A 20,467-nucleotide genomic window follows, 5' to 3' on the forward strand; every position below is an offset into this window, starting at 1 on the left:
AAATAAATACGTTAAACGAGAACGCTATCCTATTCCTACACAACAGAGCTTATTTTCTCAGATTGAAGGTGAATTCTTTACAGTTCTGGATGCATCTTCAGCATTTTTACAGATACCCTTAGATGAAGAAAGTTCAAATTTATGTACGATTGCCACTCCATTTGGGAGGTTTAGGTTTCGTAGATTACCTTATGGCTTATCGAGCGCCCCTGAAGTATATCAAAATATGATAAGAGGGTATACTTGTCTATATTGATGATATCTTAGTTTTTGGTAAAACTGAAGAGGAACATGATAGACGACTCAAAGCAGCTTTAAACAGAGCCAAAGAAGCTGGTTTGAAACTCTCCCAAGAGAAAAGTCAAATTAAACAAAAGTCTGTTAAATATTTAGGATATAACTTAACTAATGAAGGAGTTTCAGTTAATGACGATAAAATCAAAGCTATTGTTGATTTCAAAGCACCTACTAATAAAACAGAATTGCAGAGATTTTTAGGAATGATTACATACCTAGGAAAATTCATCGAAAATCTCTCAGACAGAACAGAAATATTGAGAAAACTTCTGAGTAAGAAGAGTGAATTTGTTTGGACTAGTAATGAACAAAAAGTGTTTGAAAATTTGAAGAAATGTGTATCCATTGCACCGGTTTTAGCGTACTATAATCCTGATTTAAAATCTACTGTCTCTGTTGATGCTAGCCAATACGGCTTAGGAGCAGTTTTACTACAAGGAGATCACCCAGTTTGCTATGCGTCGTGTGCGCTTAATGACACTCAGCAAAGATACAGCCAAATAGAGAAAGAACTTTTAGCTGTTGTGAATGGCTGTAAAAAATTTCACTACTTTATATATGGTACTGATACAGTTGTGGAGACAGATCACAAGCCTCTTCTTGGATTGTTGAAAAAACCAATTGAAAATCTTTCGCCAAGATTGCAAAGAATGCTTTTTGAACTTTTAAAGTACAAAATTAAACTTGTATATGTCCCAGGGAAGAAACTTTATGTAGCAGATGCTCTGTCTAGAAGTCCTACTAAGGTCTATGCAGACACAAGTTTCTTGGAGGGAGGAGCTGCAACAGTACATACGATTCTATCAACAACAGATGAACGAACAGCTGAAATGCAAAATGCTGTAAAGGAGGATGAAGATCTATCCAGATTAAAGTTGTTAATACAAAATGGATGGCCAAAACAATTTAGTCAAGTTCCAGAAAAACTGAGACCTTATTGGAATTTTAAAGAAGAGTTACATGACAGTAATGACTTGATTTTTCTTGGACATAGACTTGTTGTGCCAAAGAGCATGCAATCTTATGTGTTATCTAAATTGCATTCTGCACACCAAGGTATCACTACATGTCAAAATAAAGCTAAAGTGTCTTTGTACTGGCCGAAAATGAATGAACATATTAAAGATTACGTGGAGCGATGCCAAGTCTGCCAAGAGCGCCAAACTGCAAATCAGAAAGAAACATTAATGCCTTATGATATTCCAAAACTGCCTTGGGAAGAAGTTGGCGTAGACTTTATGTATTTGGATGGAGATAACTTTTTACAAGTAATAGATTACCATTCAAAATTTATAGCATTGAGGAAGCTCAACACGAAAACTGCTACAGCAGTGATCAGTGCACTTAAACAAATATTTCGTACACATGGAATTCCGCAGAAAATACATTCAGACAATGGCCCACCTTTTGTCAGTCAAGCATATTTGTCATTTTTGAAATCATATGATATTCAACCTATAACATCATCTCCTAGATATCCAAGATCTAATGGAATGATTGAAAGATCAATAGGAACAATGAAGAACATTCTTTTGAAAGTCAGAGTTTCAGGAGGAGATCCTAATTTAGCAATCTTGGAGTACAATAACACGCCAAAATTTAAATTGCCTTCTCCAGCAGAAATGTTGATGGGAAGACGCTTAAGATCATTGGTACCCCAGAAGACAATTTTACTAAAGCCTTTATTTCCCACTAAAAGCAACATTCAGCAACTCAAGGAAAATGACTATGTTTAACTTTTTATTTTGCTTTGAAACTTTAAGCCAAATTTGAATTTTTAATTTTTCTTTTTTTCGTTTTATTTTATTGTTTCATTGAAAAGAAAGGGCGTGTAATATAGTTTAGCCTTGAATATTTAATTATTTCATAAAATGTTACTTTTAATATAATTAAAAGTGAACGTGACTTTAGGTTTTTAAAATATTGTCAGAACGACTTAAGATGATTTAAATGTTGTAACGTAAAACTGGTTCCCAAATTCATCTAAAATAAAATGCATATTAAACGTCAAGGAGTCTCAATACATTATATGACAACCTGGAATCATGAAGTTTGGTATACAGATGTAGTTTTGACTACCTCGGAATCAGATTTTTGATAATATAATTAGAAAATGCTGTTAAGTCTTTAATGTGATTTTTGGCACCGTTTATCAAATAGAACCTGAACTAATTGTTGCGTTAATGCATTGTTCCAGGTAGCAAAACTCAACTTAACTTCCTTCTAATTTTAAGAGTCTGTAACAATGGAATTTTCTCCAAGAATATATTTCAATGTCGTTAATACATGCTGATGGGAATTATGTATTATATATCTAGCTGTGGAACAATGCTGAAACTGATGATGTTTATGTCTTAGTTACATGCTTCCGGTGAAGACGGAAACATGAAACTCGGAAGCGAAGCGTAGATTCTTTATATGGAAGAAAGATATAGATTGACAAATACGCTGCTCATAAGAACTAGGGGAGCAATGGAGCAATCACACAAAAGTGAAAAATCCGTTGTATGGTAGCCTTGCAAGGCATAAAATGGAGTAGGTATACAAGTGTATTAAGATGTAATACAGCAAAAAAGAAGCAGAAAACATTTGACTGGAAACTTTACTCCTCTAGAACAGTGAAACGAACATGAAATTATGCCTCTCCAACATCGTCTGCTACAGTTTTTTGTGTTTGTCCGGGGATTCCAGTCCCCAATAAAACGTCAAGCCATGGAATCTGGTAAATCAAATTGTCGTGGCATTTTCCAATAAAAAAAAACAATGAACGGTTGAATTTTACAGCTTAGACAGTGAAAAAATGAGCTTCTGTTAAATCACGATTTCTACACTTGCAGCCTTTCTCTGATTTTCGATGACAGAAACGTGGATTTGCTTCCGAAGTTTACGTTTTATTCTCATATTTCCTGAAAACATGGAGGATTTATTGGAAATTATTTTCCGGAATAATGTTTTTTTCAATTTTGTTAAAACCATGTGCTCCACTAATTTTTTTGAGCAATATACACGTACATACAGATTAAACATATTGATAGAGATATAGGCAGATATAGAGATGGAGACATATGAGGCAGTGAGAAACAAAGGGATGTAAGTGGACATTTTCAAATTTTGAGTAAAATGCGTTTAAAGATAACAACCTAGGTAGACTTTCATTGAATTTTTTTTATAAATCATGCTGTACAGCAGTACTTACCAGGGCTACTAATTCTATCTCTTGCCCGAAAACAGAGGAGAAGTTCCCCTACTATTTGTACTGGTTATCTACAAAAATTTTATTTTGCCACTTACATCCCTTTGCTTCACACTGCCTCATATGTAAATGGATAAGAGGTAGATATCAAAAATATTTTCTGGAAAACAGTATGTACATAAATAGATTTGAATTGATAAATATAGACAGTTAGAGATAAACAGATAAATTTATGCAAAGATAGGGGAATTATAGAGATAGATTAGATGGAATTTTAACAGATAAATAAAGGTACAGGAATATAGATAATCATTAAATTGTTTTTTCTTTTTTACCCACGGCCAACTTTATTTAAGCAGCCGCCGAAGTTGGGGTTTCGTGCGTAAATAGGAAAATGCCATAAACAGTGAATTGCGCAAGAAGACAAGCCATCTAATCCGAAAATAATTGAATAAAATAATCCTTTTTACTGGTACTTTAAAATCTCTCAGATAATTTTAAAAATTGACCTAATCTACTAACTAAATCAACTAAAAGTCTTAAATTAATCAATATAAGGTAAAAATTGGATTTATTTTTTTTCTTTCGCGTCTGTGCCCCCCCCCCCTTTTTTTTGGATGAACCGCAAAATTCTTTAAATTCCAGAATGTTGCATTTTTAATCTGTTACCTTTTACATTAGGCTCATAAAAAGAAGTCTAAATACGGGGTCCGGCATATAAACCTCCAATATTTGGCGCTTTGTGAATTGTGGTGGGGGTACGGTGGAAGTGGTATCGATTGATAGCAGTATATTTGCAGTAGAGTTGCAACAGTGTGGCGCGGTAAGCATCGCCATGTGTTGTGGCATATTCTTATGTCTCGTCTCTCTTTTTTTTTACTACTTAGCAAGAATTACACATTCGGTTTCAATCCGGTCAACATGATCCCTTCCAGATAGAAATAGGAGACAACTTTGAAACCGCAGGTACTGCACTAAAAAAAAAAAAAAAAAAAAAAGGCCTGGCCGATCTCAGATATTTACAGCGCTGAAAAATATGACGCATGTGAGAGCGTCCATCGTGGAATCTCCAAGGTGTTTTGCACTTAAACATGCATCTAGCCACTGATTTTCTGATTAGAACTATAATAAAACTTTCAGGGCAGAGATTGGTACAACGTGAATTGATTTAATAGTCGAACGGGATCATAATGGTCAAATTTGAGCCTATCGCAAAATTTTTCCTGAATAGTAATGAAAAACCCTCATTTCGACTACGCTCCTCCATAACACATGACAATACTTACCTTGCTATGCCATTGCTACTACTGCAAAAGTCACATATATTGCTATCTGTAGATACCTTTTCCACCTCCATCACAACTCACCTAGCGCTCTCTTTATATAAGAGAGATAGTTTGGGATGGTGCCCTACTCTGTAGTTTTATTTCACTTTTGAACCTGATATAAAGCATAATAATTCGCTGGAAAAAGTTCCATATTTTATTAAGATCAACAATTTTTAGAAAAATTTATTTATACATTTCCGTGCAATTTCTTCTGTTGTATTACCAGACTGTCATAAATATAATCTAAGAACTGTGAGCTGCTAAGGTACTGTGAACAACCCTTTTTCAAATGTTTATTTTTATCTTCCCAAACAGAACGATCTTTGTTGTAGAACAGTAACGCAGAACGTATGTAGTATCTTTTAAAAGGGACACAATTTACCAGATGCAAGTTTGATTGTTAGAGGATAGCAGTTGGACATCAGTGGTTGGGGAATTCTTTCGACTCCGGAACTTTTAATGATTACTCAGGTGTTCGAAATATAAACATTATGCTTTTATTTTGTATTTTATTAAGTTTGCAGGTATGGAAGAGACGAGGTGGCCGAGTGGTTAAGGCGATGGACTGCTAATCCATTGGGCTCTGCCCGCGTGGGTTCGAATCCCATCCTCGTCGTTGGTGAGGTTTTTTTTTTCTTTCCTTTTTCTCCATTATATGTAATAACCAATTATGCATGTATTTGCTCTTGATGTTTTCATTTTTAATTTAAATTGACTTCTAACTTTTTTTTTTATTAAGTCACGATATTTATTTTCTGTATTATTTTGTATTTCAGAGTAGCTTTAAATGATGTTTTACTTGTCGGATCTTTTAACATTTTAATGAATGGATTAATGTTAGTTCATGAATTGATTTATTTATTTGGTGTATTATTTTAATTTTCTTGGCTTTTATGGTTTAATTTATTTATCAGACGGACTATTTTACATTTTAATGGTACTTGTTTAATTGCTTGTTTTTCTTTAAAAGTAACTTAAAGTGACAAGATATTGTGTGCTATTCCCACAGGCTGACCACCGCATTTAGGAGCATTTGGCCAGTAAAACCAGATAAAAACCAAAATAAAAAAGTTTTATAAAAGTTGTGTTGTAAGTCTACTTTACCACAAGTCATATAACTTTAACTGTTTTATCAAAGGACAACAGTAAACAGCCTACCAGTTGCTTCCCCGTTGGTGTGCGCTAGTGGAAACTTAGACATTGTTGGAATTGCTCGCTTTTGTTTTCGACGTTTCTCATGTTAAGTCTTCGTTTTCTTGTTATTGTATATTTGAATGTGGTGAAATTTAGTAAAACAAACTTTTAAATATGGAAAAGGGAGATTTGTAGTTCAATCTAAAATCCCGTTTCATTGAATTACTTAAACATCTGTAATTTTCTCACTGCATGAAAGTGAATCAAAATTAAAGGTTGATTTTTTAATAAAATTTTTAGCTACAATACCTCGTTTTACGCGGACTTGATTTTCGTGGTTTAAGATTTGATACTTGTATTTTATTTTACGCGGATGAAATTTGATTTTGCGCTGATGCGGCATTCTAAATATTTCAAAATACAAATTCCTGTGATTGCATGCAACCCGTAACAAACTGCTTGTTGGAGTGTTAATAAGCGAGCTTGTGCCACTGGAGACACTTTTAGCGATTGCTTTTAGAGCTCTTTCCAGCTTCTTCTCACACAATTAAGAGCCCACTGAGAGAAGAGCTTTCAGAAGTGACAAAGGAGAACGAGACCAAAGCGGATACCGACATCAATGACACTCAACCAAAAGTTTTCACTCTGAAAGTTTTGAGCCATTCCTTGACAATGGCAAATGATCTCTTTGATTTGTTAGTCAAGGAAGATTTTGTCATGGAAGTGACGCGAGTGATTTCAGAGCTCTTTCCAGCTTCTTCTCACACAATTCAGAGCCTACTGGGAGAAGAGCTTTCAGAAGTGACAAAGGAGAACGAAACCAAAGTGGGTACCGAATCAATGACACACAACCAAAAGTTTTCATCCTGAAAGTTTTGAGCCATTCCTTGGGGACAATGGCAAATGATCTTTCTGATTTGTTAGTCAAGGAAGATTTTGTAATGGAAGTAACACGAGTGATTCCGGAAACGTTAATGCACCACAAAGAAAAATAATTAATGACTGTGAAAATATCATGCCCAGCTCTTTTTTTATAAACTCTAAGTTAATTCATGTTTTCTTCATACACGTTGTGCATTCGTTACGGAATAAGTACTACACATAAAACTTATTTTTATATGTCACAAGAATGCAGTATTTTTTTCCTCTATAGAACCTAACCGCTATTTTAACACTACTATTAATACTTAATTTATGCAGTTTTGATTTACGCGGCATTTCCGTGGAATGTAACCCCCGTGTACAACGAAGTTCTACTGTACTTAGGCATTTGTTTACTTTTCAGGTCGAGTCGGGATGTACTTTTTTATGGGCATAAAATTTAGACTATCTGCTATGATATTCTGTGAAAACATCTTCCGCAAATTTCCAACAGTTTGCTTTTTAGGAGTTTTAAGTTGGTGTGTAAAAAAGGCTTAACTATTTCAAGTTTTTTCATATGGCTTTATAATTTTTTCTGAAACTGAAATCCTTTACTAAGGTATAATTTTTGATATTATGAACTAGTTCAAAGCCATGACAGTGGAAAAAATAGTTTACATTGTTAGAAGCTTAACTTGAGGAATTAAGGAAATATGCAGATCACACATATTTAGTCGTGTTTTGAAGTAGTTTGAAACCAAGTTAAAGTGTAAAGGAGCATCTAATTGCTATGATGATGATTGTTTCTTTAAAAATAAAGAACAGAGGTTATAAGATATTCTATTACTGGTCGAAAACTCAGCACAATTACCAGAGAGACCATTAAAGTCCTTTCAAGAGCTAAAAGGCAAAACTAAAGAACTACAAATCAAGATACCTATTGACGAAATGACAAGTGTAGTTGGTATAAGCACTACAGTAACAGTAAAAAAAATTCAAAAAATAATAAAATAACTAAATTCCTTACCAACCGGAACAACTTAACTTCGAGGAAAAAAATATTTCATCTAATAATCTAACTGTTGCTGTGAAACAGACACCTCAAGTGGCCCTCGCAATCTTTGCGGACATAGACTTTCCTAGAAGGCAGTGGGAAGTACTTAAAATGATAACAAAATCATTTACCCTTGGTGTCCTATTGCAGAAAATGTTTAGAATGAATGAAATCCGAATCAGGGCTCAGTACGAGTAACAAATACCTTCTCTGAAATTCAACTTCAATCACTGCTTTACCAGAATGGATTGCGACTGTATAAATATACATAGTACAGATTGTAGAAATGTCTTCAGAGGAAAAAAAGCAAGATATGTTACTGATATAGAAAAAGGGCTATGATGAATTCCAGCAGACACAGAAAACAACAATTTTGAAACATTACCGAAAACGATGCAACTATCAAGCACAGCTCACTTGTTCTTTCAAGACTAGTTGTAATTATTAATGGTAAAGGAAACTAAATAACAAAAGGCTATTCCTTCCTCTGTTAGATTTTGTCGACCCTTAACGAGTATGATTATCATCCTAATCGTAAAAGTATACATAAATTTTACGAGTATGATTATCATTCTGTGCGTAAAAGTATACATGAATTTTTTATGCAATAATCTGAAGTTACCTCTCAAGCAATCCAACCAATTGTTCAGTTTTTCGAGAAGGCAGTTGTAACCCGCAATAAGCCCTCAAAAGAATCACGAGGAGATGGTAGCAAATGCAGACACTAACGAAATTCTAACGCCTACTTAACATGCCCCAGTTACTGTTAACGAACATAGAGGATCTTTAACCGGCTGGCAGCGAACCCGCGACCCTTCGATTACGAGTTCGACGCCTTACCGATCAGATTTCCACGGCCGAGAGAGAGGATAGCAAAAAGTGTAATGTATAAAAGTGTAATATATGTAACTAGTCGACTCGTGCGGAACTCCGCACTGTGCTTCGAATCGTTTCATAAGGCATTTCGCTCTTTAAAAATTTCAAAGGAAGAACATTATGAAGAAGAACCGAAAAAAAGTAAGCGCAGAAGAGGAGGCATGTAATTTAAAGACATCAGTAACAAAACCTCGTTAAATACAACGTTGTGATAATTTGATCATCGCCCACCTTTTGGCCGTACATATTTTCAATGCAAACATAAATATCATTAAAAGTGGCTGAGTAGTGACTCGTGAAAAAGCAATATTTGTGCATGTGAAAAAACAGGTTGTGGCAAAAACAGTCCTGCCCATGTGAGCATCTAACAGGAAAAAAAAAAGAAACATTAAAGAGATATTTATTGGCACGGATTCGAATTGGCGCCATTCGGATTAACAGCCCGACACCCCAACAAACCTAGCAATTGCGCCTTCCTTTTCGAAAGCTATTCATTGAAGGAATGCGTAGTAAAAAACAGCAAAAAAGCTTTTTGCAAAAAAAAAAAAAAAAAAGAGATTATGCTTCTATATTTTGTCATTAACCAGCATGATACGATTTAAAATTATTCGCAAAGCATGGAATTTGATTAAAGAATGACGAAGGTCTCACGTAGCGATTGAAATAAGCATTCTAGAGAAGTAATAATTTAGACTGAAAATAAGTGTTTTTATCTTTGAATATTGAACTATTTCACATAGAAGAGTGCTTTAACCGTTACGGCTTAAATGCCCGCACATGTTTCTCTTTTAATCGAATACTTAAAATTCAAAACCAAAACCAGTTGAACTGATTCCGTTTTTTAAGTGTAATTTTTCGAACGTACGCAAAATGTTTTTTTTTTTTTTTTTCAGCAGAAAGCAGAGGAGTAGAAAATGATTTTTTGCTAATGAAGTTGATAATAATTTTAATGCTTTATATGTTATTTGCGCGAATAAAAAATTAAAGGCTTACTGCGTGATACTCGTAGTTTTAATTTGGGGTAGTATTTTTTCATTTGTACAAAAGGTTGAACACTGCTATTAGAAACATCTACATTTCAGCATACAATGAAAATGTTTTTCTGCACAAAAAGTTTTTCCTTTAGGTAAATCTAATACTTTTTTATGCTTATATTATGCTGAGTGATCTGGATTTAGTCAGAGCTTAAAAAAAAGTAAGAACACCCTTCGATTAACAGTCAACCTATATGAATGATAACTGTAGCCTGCATAAAGGAGTCGAAACACCAAGTAGCATTCCCACTGAATTTATTTTATTACGAGTGTATGTTATGAGTACATGTAATGCGTAATACTAATATAAATTTGATATTATGTCGGACAGCCCAAGCTTGCCCGAAGTTCAGATAGTTTATAGCCGAACGCTCTACCGAAAAACACTTATCAATTTAACCAAACAACTAATTCCAGTGCTTTTAAGCTTTATTAAAATATGAACACACACACACACACAGGCTTTTTTTTTTTTTTGCCGAAAGCGACGTAAAAAATTGGAAAACTGCATTAGAACTTTGCAAAAAAAAAAAAAAAAAATAAATAAATAAATAAATAAATAAAAATAAATAAATAAATAAATAAATGCATAAGAACTACAGGCTGCATCAAGGTTTTCACACAGCAAGGTGCGTTTTCGAAAACTTGATTATTCGACCGTAAATATTTTTCGTCATTATCCAGCCTGATAAGTTTTAAAATGAGAAGGGAATAATATATAAGATAAGATATTGAAGAGAAATGTTTTTATTTTTGAAAATTTTTACAATTCGTTACCGCAGGCTGCTTGAACCGTTATAATTTAGATGGCAACACATGTTCATCATTTAACACCACGGTTAAAATACAAAATAAATTGACTTATGCTCTATTTTAAGCGTAGCTTTTCGAATGTAGTAAAAATGTGATAAGCTTTTTTTTTTTTTTTGCAAAAAGAAGAAAAAATATATATTTTACCCTTCAAATTGAGGTAGTAATTTTTTTATTTGTACAAAGAGTCAAAAACTCATTAGAAGAATATATATTTCAATATACGATTTATAATTTTTTTCTGAACAAAAAACAATTTTATTGTAGTCTGAAATCTTAAACCTGTTACTTATATTTTCGCTTACATTATGCTTTAATTTTCTTATTGGAGCCAAAGCTTTAAGAAAGAAAAAAAACGTACCATTCAGAAGTAATTCAGCACAGTCACATCTAGTTTTTATAACAGCACGGAGCGTTTCTTTCTCACTTACTCTATTCCCTCATATTTGTTATTCACTTAATTAAGTGTTCATGCAATGCGCGATATTTCTCAAATTTTTTGATGCAGATTGTCCGGACATGGGCCCGAACACTCATTCTCCTGGTTACGAGGAGAACGCTCTGCCGATCAAGCTATTCAGCTCTGTCGGTCATAGTGCAAGTTAAAGTTATAAGTTTAACCGAAAACCTCATTCTGGTCTTTTAAAATAGGTTTTTCGACTGAAAAAAACAATTTTTAGACCGTGGGTCTATTTTTTGTCAGTAGCCAGCACCATAAGCTTTAAAATAAGGTGTAAATCAAAGAAATCGATCAAGAATTGAGGAAAATCTGGCGTAGAAACCAAAAACAGGCTATAGAAATAATATATAAGGATATATTCATGTAAAATAGTGACACATCTAGCGTGCAACAAAGGGGGGGGGGACTGACATGAAATGTGACTAAGAAGGAGGTCAATTATGCTGAAAAAAAAAGTGTCGCATTATACGTGGATAGTCTCTAAGGATTATTTTACTCGTTACTTATTGTTATCCAAAGCTAGCTCATCATTGTACTATCATAAGAACTTTGACGTTTTGCAACAATTAAACCGATTTCTTTTTAAACCTAACTTCTTTATACAGTCAAATAATTCTTAATTAAATTCGATATGAAGTACACCTGTCCTTCAAGATTGCGATATGGCTTCCTTAATTTTCGCTAAATCCTTTCCTAATGATCAATCCACCCTTTGAAGGGTGTGACTGTCATTGATTTCTAAGAAATCCATTATTTAAGAGCTCTTAAGAGTCTTCTAAGAGCTTTATCTTTTTCTGGGTTATCGATTCTTGTTCATAAACATAATCGATTTAGAGACTAAGCTGCATGCTCTCTGTAGGTTTAGGCGGGAAAAAATCAGAATGCTGAACATTTGATTTAATTTCATGGTTTCTTTGAATGATATTTTAGCGGGATGTGATATACATGCACATAAATTAAGAAACTCACAAACTATCTACAAAGAGTAGTTGTTTTGTAACAGATAGGGTGCAAATTTGGGGTGCGCTGCTTCACTTTTCCAACTGTACCGTAATTTGGTGAGAAGTCCAACTTCCACAGAACACTACACATAAGGACCCATTTAAAGATTAGTCAACCATTCACAGCACAACAACACATTCTCACAAAGAAAGGACTAGGACAGGAGAGAAAAAGTACATCCATGCCTGAGCCGGGATTTGAACCCAGAACCTGCTCATCCGCAGTTAGACTACTCTCACCACAAGACAAGACAGTCTGCCCAAGAGTAGTTAAGATGTGGCAAAAGAAACTTATATTATTTTGTTAAACTTGTTCACAACACATGATGAGTAAACAAACCATAAAAAATATTAAAAACACTATAATAATTTTTGAAGGCTAATTTCAGAAAAATATGAGTAAGTGTATGTCAGAAAAGTCAAACGAGCTAACTGAAACTGTTTTCATTCACAATTTAAATTTCCTTCGATACTTTAGCAATAAGTTTCATGTTATTTTTTAAAAATTTTCCCAAAGAGAAAACATCCATTCTAGGGACTTTTGTAAACATCTTCCTATTGATCTAGTATACTGAAACTTTTAAATTGTTTAAAGATTTTCAAGTTGCTTTTGCAATGTTCCAAAAACCGCGGAAGTTCGTGCTACTTTATGGGTTGAGGAATGAAGTTCTTTTGTTTCCCAGTGAAGTTTTAATTCAATAAATTTTACGTTTTAAGAAACCGATATTTTCCTTCGTTCCTACAAAAAAAAAAAAAAAAATATTTTTCTACATTTTTTTTTTCTTGAGAAAAAAGTCCTAAAAATGGTTGTGTTTCTCTTTAAGCGTTTATGTACTCTTAGTAAGCGAAGGATGCTTTGCTGAGAATGACATTGAATATATTTCCCGATGCATAGTAAGTTTTCTAATTTTTCATACTAAAACTGTCCTGGATGTTTTTATTCATATCAGGATATTTTGATTCCTCATGTAAAGAACTAGCCAAAGTAAAGAGTTCATGAAGTGCAGAAGTAGAAAGAGAAATTTATTACTAGTTTTTGCTTCACCTTTACTATTTGACAGTTGAAAATATTTTACTTCTTGAAAATCAATATTTCCGTAGAATTTATGAGTTTTGGTGGCTCAAAATTTTAAGTACGGAGCAGTATCAAATTGCAGTGATATTAACAGAAGTTTGGAAGCGTCGCTGCCTTAACCATACTTTATACCAGAGAAGAAAATGTTTAATAACTCATAAAATCATGAGCGATCATTTATATGCTATTTTAGTGAGGACAAACGGCTTTTATTTAACGGAAAACATTGAGTCTTTTTCTGTTTACGATGAATATTACAGAAAGGATTAGATTTGTAAGGTTTTCATTTTTAAAACTTAAACGGACTTAGCCACATTAAGGTGATTTATATTTTCGTTTTCTTTAGAAAAAAGATGGAAGTCTGTTATTTAAAACACATTATTGGAATTATGATAGCAAATTCCGTGCAGATTAACACTTTTAAAATTTGAAGATAAGATTTTTTTTTCATAAAAATCATTCATTGCAAATTTATATTGAAATGGTTTTACATTAGTACTCAAAACTTAATAAAAAATTGGCAGCACTAATATCTATAGGGAGCTCAAGTCCCCCCCCCCCCCCACCTGCCACCATTATGGGCGCCCATGAAAATAAGTAAAAATTCATTGACAAAATGATAGAGCATTTGAGGCAGTGAGAAGCAAAGGGATGTTAGTGGCAAAATAGAAAATTTGGAGTTAACCAATACAAATGGTTGGTGAACCTCTCCTCTGTCTTGAGGCAAGAGATGGTACTAGTAGCCTTGGTAAGTTCTATTATACAGCATGATTTCAAAAAACTTTTCAATGTAAGCCTACCTAGAAACGTATATTTAAACACCTTTTGCTCAAAACTTGCACCTCTTTGCTTTTCACTGCCTCATGTAATAAGAATTGCTTCTAACGCGCATGTGACTATGTCTTTTGATTGATTAACAAACATCGTTTTTCTAATAGGCATTCGAAGACGTCGTATGGAATCCACATCCGATTTTCTATAATATTTTTAGCTAAAGTGATGACAGTTGGGATGACCATATGAAAGAATGTGCCACTGCATCTCAACGCGATCAAACTGTTTTACAGTTTCTGACGAGACTGTGAAGTTGATGTATTATGATCGATATCTTCAATTTCTTTCAACATTTTATGTAAAGGATCTTTGACTGAAAGGACATATACGTTTTTGCTTCCTTTTTTACTTTCTTCTATATCTAATATATAGAAGAAAGTATTGGATTCGTGCAAATTTTCGAATTTCGAATTTTGACGGATTCGAACGTTTTGAGGTGTGCTGAGTCCATTTCGACCATTTTTGGAAAATGTCTGTCTGTCTGTATGGTCTGTATGTATGTATGTATGTATGTGTGTCACGTCTGTGTGTGACCAGTTTTTTGTGGCCGCTCTACAACAAAAACTACCGCATGAAATCGAACGAAATTTAGTACACATATGTGCCCCTATGTGAACTTGTGCCCATTAGTTTTTGGCGCGAATTCCTCCAAGGGGGGTGGAGCAATGGGACGTTTTTCGAGTTACGCGTGCTTGCTATTCCTCAGGAAGTTACTGGCGGAATCAAACAAAATTTGGTCCATATGTTGGTATTAACAGGAACAGGTGCTGATTCAATTTTGGTGTCAATAACTCAAACGGGGGTTGAGCTGTAGAACGTTTTTTGTCGTCAATTGTGACTGCTGTATCTCAAGAAATAATGAACGGAATGAAAGAAAAATTTATCGGCAAGTAGCCCTTAGTGGGTATAAGAACTGATTTTATTTTTGTGTCAACAGCTAAAAGGGGGGTAGCGCAATCACCCGTTCTTTTTTTCCATTTTGAGTGCCCTATCTGAAGAAGTAATGCTACGTTCTGGTTGAAATTTGGAATATATGTGAATCCATACGTAAACAGGCTTTGGTTCTATTTTGACGCCGATCGCTCCAAGAGGTGTTGATTTTTTTTTTTTTTTTTTGCGAATAAAAATAGTTTTGTTAATGCAACAATAAGAAAGATAAATCGTAATAGATTGTCGTCTGCGTATTTCTCGTGATTTTAATTGTATGGAAATGATAGGAAATATTATCTATGATTTAAAATTTTGAACTGTTGCCATCTTATGTTTGTTAACAAATAAAATATTTGTAATTCATTCAAGCAAGGCTTTTAAAATAACTTTCAATTTTCGCTCTTTGCTTTGCTTTTGCAATAATTCAGACATTGGGATAGTCGTCAAGTTTTTGCATGTGTCATTTTGTTTTTGTTGGGAATATTGCTTCCTCGTCAAGCATGGGGAGGGATCAGAAAAAAAAAAAAGAAAAGAAAAAGAAAAATATAGAAGAAAGTTTCGTGATGGCCACAACATACTAGTTCTTTAAGACAGAGGAATATGATGTCATACAGTGCAGCAAACGAAGACTCAGGATGTTTAGTTACGTCTTTAGCAGCAGATTATTTGTAAAATAATAGTGAAACACTGGTCATAATGCGTAAAAAGTTTTATTTTACGCTTCACTACAATTAAAAATCAAAGCGGAAGGGAAAAAAAGCGAGAAAGAAAAATCTGTTTTCACTTCAAATTAAAAAAAAATTCATTGGAAAAAAAAACCGCTCTATTTGTTGAAAGAGTATATAAATGTATATTTTCATATAATCTGTCAGCGCAATCCCTAGATTGCTTTGTCTTTAACTAAAAATATATCAGCGTCAAATATTTCTACGAATGAGCATGCTTGCTCAACGTTCACGTTTGCTTAAATATTTTGACGTGTTTTCGAAGTTTCTATGTCCCCCCCCCCCCTACCCTTTTTATGTAGGTTTAGTACAGAAGCACAAATTAAAAAGGTTAGATGTGTGTTCTTTTGAAATCCGTTTGATACGTATGCTGCGTGCCTTCGTTTTACCTACAAAACCTCTATTTTCGCTGTTGTTGGTTTTAGATGAGTACTTCCAAATGCAAAAATAGTCAAAATAAGGTGCAGAGTTTAGATATTGAAATGTAAGAATGAAAGCTTTCACGGCCGGTGTCAATATTGTTGTAAGATTCCGGGCTGTTGTGCCGTGGTCTGAGTGTTGTTACTTCAAACGTTTCGGCTGCATCGGCGGCGGCTATCTTCAGTGTTAGCGTGGTCGAAGCTTCCAGGGAAGCGACTTTCTAGCAACTGATGCAGATATCGAAGTGTCGTCACTATTTATGTGGGAAGAGCTAACTCTCCCTTTGTTCTGGGCCAGGATTGGCTGATGAACGTTCGTCCTTGTTTCTGGATGGCTAGCTAAAACTTGAGTTTTCTTCATTCTGGTTGGGGTTCTCAGTGTGTCCTAGACGGCAATTTCTTTGGTGTTCTTTTCTTCTTGTAGTCACGCTTCTTTTTGTTGTTCCAATATATGCCGATCCGCAGGAACGTTGGATCTTGTAAACTCGTTGGGGGGGGGGGGGGACAAAGGGTCCCTCGCATCTTTTACTGATCGTAGTAGGTCGCTGATTCAATGAATAGGCTTGGAAACAATCTTGATGTTGTGTTTGCGCAGCAGTCTTTTCATTCTGTCGGTGACGTCCTCAACGTAGGGGAGGTAGACTGTAGATTTGACTGATTCTTCTTCAGACTTCCACTTTGGGGTGGAAAGCTCTTTTAATTTCTTGCTTCGAAAAGCCATTGGCTTGGAAGACATTTGTGAGCTGGAAAAGTTCCTTCTCAATAGCAGTTGGTTCGCAGATTATGTTGGTCCTGACAAATAAATTTTTCAGTACACCCCTCTTCTGTCGCGGATGGTGATTGGAGTTCTTGCGCAAATAGCGACATAGTATATGTAGGCTTGCGATAAATACAATGGCCTAGGGTTCCGTCAGCTCTACGGTTGACCATGACGTCCAGGAAAGGCAACGTCCCGTCATTTTCAGTTTCTATCATCAATGTAGTTCGTCTTTTCCATGGTTGCATATCACGAAGGTATCGTCGATGTATCTGAGTCAGCAAGTCGGTTGTTTTTCTGCAGTGCTGAGAGCCGCTTCTACAAATTTCTCCATACAAAAGTTGGCAATAACAGGACTCAATGGACTCCCCATGGTCATACCGTCCTTCTGCTCGTAAATGTTATTGTTCCACTTGAAGTACGTTGTCGTTAAGACGTGATGGAACAAATCAGCGATATCTGATGAAAATATTTCCCGCACATACTTTATGGCTTCTTTGATTGGGAATCTCGTGAAAAGAGAGACGACGTCGAAGCTCACCAGAATATATGTTGACTTGATGTTGAAAGATTTGAGCTTCTCTATAAAGTGGGAAGAAACATGAACAAAAGAGTGTTTTTGCCGACGTTAGGTTTTAGCAGGCTGGCAAAATGTTTGGATAGGAGATAAGTTGGCGAGTTTATGGCACTGACGATAGGTCTTAATGGCACCTCTTTCTTGTGGATTTTTGGTAAACCATATAATGTAGGTATAAGTGCTTTAGAAATTGAGATGATCTGCTTAGTTTTTTCAGGTAGTTTTGACTTATTAATTAGTAAGTTGGTCTTCTTCAGGATGCTGGAGGAAAGGTTACACTGGAGTTTAACGTAGATCGTAAGATCTAGAAGATCTATTATCTTTCGTTGATAGTCTTCAGTGCTGAGAATAGTTGTTGCATTGCCTTTGTCCGCAGGGAGGATGACGATTGATTTATTTTCATTGAGATTTCTGAAAGCAGTTCTCTCCTCACTCCTCACATTACTTTTGGGTGGTTTGGCTTTTTGCAAGATGCGGGACGCTTCTCGATGAATTTCCTCAGCCTCTGCTTGCGGTAGCTGTCTCAGACTGTATTCGATGTTCGAAATAATGTCCTCCGTCGGAATGGAATTAAATTACCGCCTTTGGCCAGAATAGATGTTTCTGCAGGTGTTAAGGCCCTGTTAGACTTGTTACAACCACTCGAGAAATGTGAAGAGTAGGTTAAATGGATTTTATATCATTCAGGGTGTTAAATTTTCTCTTTTGACGAGCACTACCACTTTCTAATATATTCTCAGCGGAGAAGAAGGTGACACGATCAATAGTGTCCCAGTCGGTTGGCCTGATGGAATTGGCGAGGCTGAGATGCACTTGAAGCAATAAAAGGCTTTTTATAGCCAGATCTTTACGAGTATCATGGATCAAGGGGTTTACAAGATCAAGGAGTTTACAAGATCCCATGCTCCTGCGGATCGGTCTATATTGGAACAACAATAAAAAAATTTTGGAAAAAAATGGAACCGACTTCAAAATTGCTCTAAAAAGGGAAAAATAATTTTATTCTTTAAATACCATCGATAATACTTTTAAACATAATTTTTGAAGTTGGCGCAAAAACAAAAAGTAAAATCCAGTGTAACCATGCTTCGTTCATATTTTTTTCAGAAAATCATCCAAAGTTAGAAACGAAATATTTATATCGTTACTCAAATATGCTGTTATCAATGCATAATGTTTGTGGTAGTGAAGAAGCTAGGCCTGGTTAATTTACAGTTGTAGTTGAGTTATGGCTGTGAATGATCTTTTCTATCGTTTTTGCGCCAACTTCAAAAATTATGTTTAAAAGTATTATCGATGGTGTTTAAAGAATAAAATTATTTTTCGCTTTTTAGAGCAATTTTGAAGTCGGTTCTATTTTTTTCCAAAATTTTTTTATTTCATTCTTTTTTGTGTAAATGTATATATTTCAATAAAAGTAAGAAATTACCATCATGAAACATTACCCCTTTTTTTTCTTAAAAATACTCCATACTAAAAAAAAAAAAAAAAAAAAAAAAAAAGAAAAAAAAAAATATAAGCAAATCTTAAACTTTAAGCAATTGGCACTAAAAATGTATCTTTGTTCCTCTCTGGAATTCATTTGTGTGTTAATTTAATTATAACCATTTAAATATCCCTAACTAATTTGCATTTCACAGCATACTAGTTGCTTGTGATTCAGTCCTGTATAGTTGAGGCAAACATAACCGCGTAGTATTATGAAGGTTAAGCAGATCCTGATCACTGCATCACCTTGCTTCCAAGTTAGCTTTACCACCACTATGGAGCAATGACACTGAAGAAACTTGATGCTTGCTTCGAGAAGCCTTTATTCAAAATTATCATTACAATTACTATTAATGTTACTGTTATATGACACCAAACTTTTATAACAATGGGTTTCATATTTAATCATTTAATAGGAAAATTGCATGAATTTTATTGTTTTTTGCCCATAACTTTTTTTTTAAAGAAAAATATGGTCAAACAAAGAAACGGGACCTAAGTTGAGCCATCTCCTATCCATTAAAAAAAGAATCATCAAAATCGGTTCACTAGGTGAGTCGCTGTGAGTGGACAAAAAAAAAACATACATACGGTATGAACTGATAACCGCCTCCTTTTTGAAGTCGGTTAAAAAGAAGCGTGAATACAAGAATAAAAGAACATCAATGAAATTGCCGTCTGGGCCACACTGAGAAATCAGCAGTCGCGGAACACCCAAAAAAGATAATTGGGGAAAAAATACAAAATGTAACTTTCTTTACGGACTCTATATCCTCTAACTTGTGTTTAAGTTTATGGAGATAATCTCCATTAAAAAAAAAATCCGACCAAAAAAGTTTGAAACATTTGCGACCGAAACTCAAAGAGTTATTAGAGTTCTAAGTTTTAAGGGACCGTGCAGAAGATGAGTTTGAAACTTTTCACCCTTCCAGAAAAATGACAGGTCGTCGAAGTTAAAAAAAAAAAAAAAAATTGAATTTTTGGCATTTTGAATTCAAATTATGTTTTTCGCAATCACGAGCGTGTGTGTGTATGTATGCGCGAGTGTGTTTGTGTAGGCGCATGTGTGTGGGTGCGTGAGTGCGTGCGTGTGTGTATGCATGTACGCATGTGTGTGCATGTTGTGTACAAAGTGCTGTGTGTATACAGGTTTGTGTGTGTGTGTGTGTGTATGTATGCATGTGTGAGCATGTTGTGTATGCAGTGCTGTGTGTGTGTGCGCATGTGTGTAGGCGTTCATGTGTGTGTATAGAGGGGTGTGTGTATGTGTGTGTGTGTAGGTATGTGAGTTTGTATACGTGTGTGTGTAGGATATGGACGCAACCTGGAGACGGTTTTCGCTATAGGAGCAGCATCGTGAGGAGCCGGTCGACGGTGGTGCTGGCAGAGGGTGCTGGTGGGAAAATAAAATGATAGCACGCCAAAACAGTCAAATGAGAACAATAAACAATCGTGATTGCTCAAAAAAAAAAAAAAAAAGCAATTTTTATTGCTATTGAAAAATACTATAAATGGAATGCTATGATAAGTAAAAGTACATTACGAAAGAGCGTACACTTTGAATAACACACTTAATGCCTACATGCAATTTAAAACCTTTATCGGACGCTATCT

At 34.8% G+C, this 20,467-nt stretch overlaps 1 long non-coding RNA gene and 1 other non-coding gene across 2 annotated transcripts in view; both read left to right on the forward strand.

Annotated features, from left to right (window-relative positions):
* The window catches only part of LOC129222618 (uncharacterized), a 36,890-nt gene extending 22,609 nt beyond the window's left edge, over positions 1 to 14,281 (forward strand). The window contains exons 2-3 of the long non-coding RNA XR_008580592.1: positions 5,336 to 5,437; positions 14,062 to 14,281. This is a non-coding gene — a long non-coding RNA (uncharacterized LOC129222618). The remainder of the gene's footprint in view (positions 1 to 5,335; positions 5,438 to 14,061) is intronic.
* Positions 5,353 to 5,434, forward strand: Trnas-gcu (transfer RNA serine (anticodon GCU)). The gene has a single exon. It is a non-coding gene; the product is annotated as a tRNA-Ser (tRNA).
* Positions 14,282 to 20,467: the final 6,186 nt, after the last annotated feature.

Source organism: Uloborus diversus, chromosome 5 (genome assembly GCF_026930045.1).
Source record: "Uloborus diversus isolate 005 chromosome 5, Udiv.v.3.1, whole genome shotgun sequence".
Taxonomy (NCBI): domain Eukaryota; kingdom Metazoa; phylum Arthropoda; class Arachnida; order Araneae; family Uloboridae; genus Uloborus; species Uloborus diversus.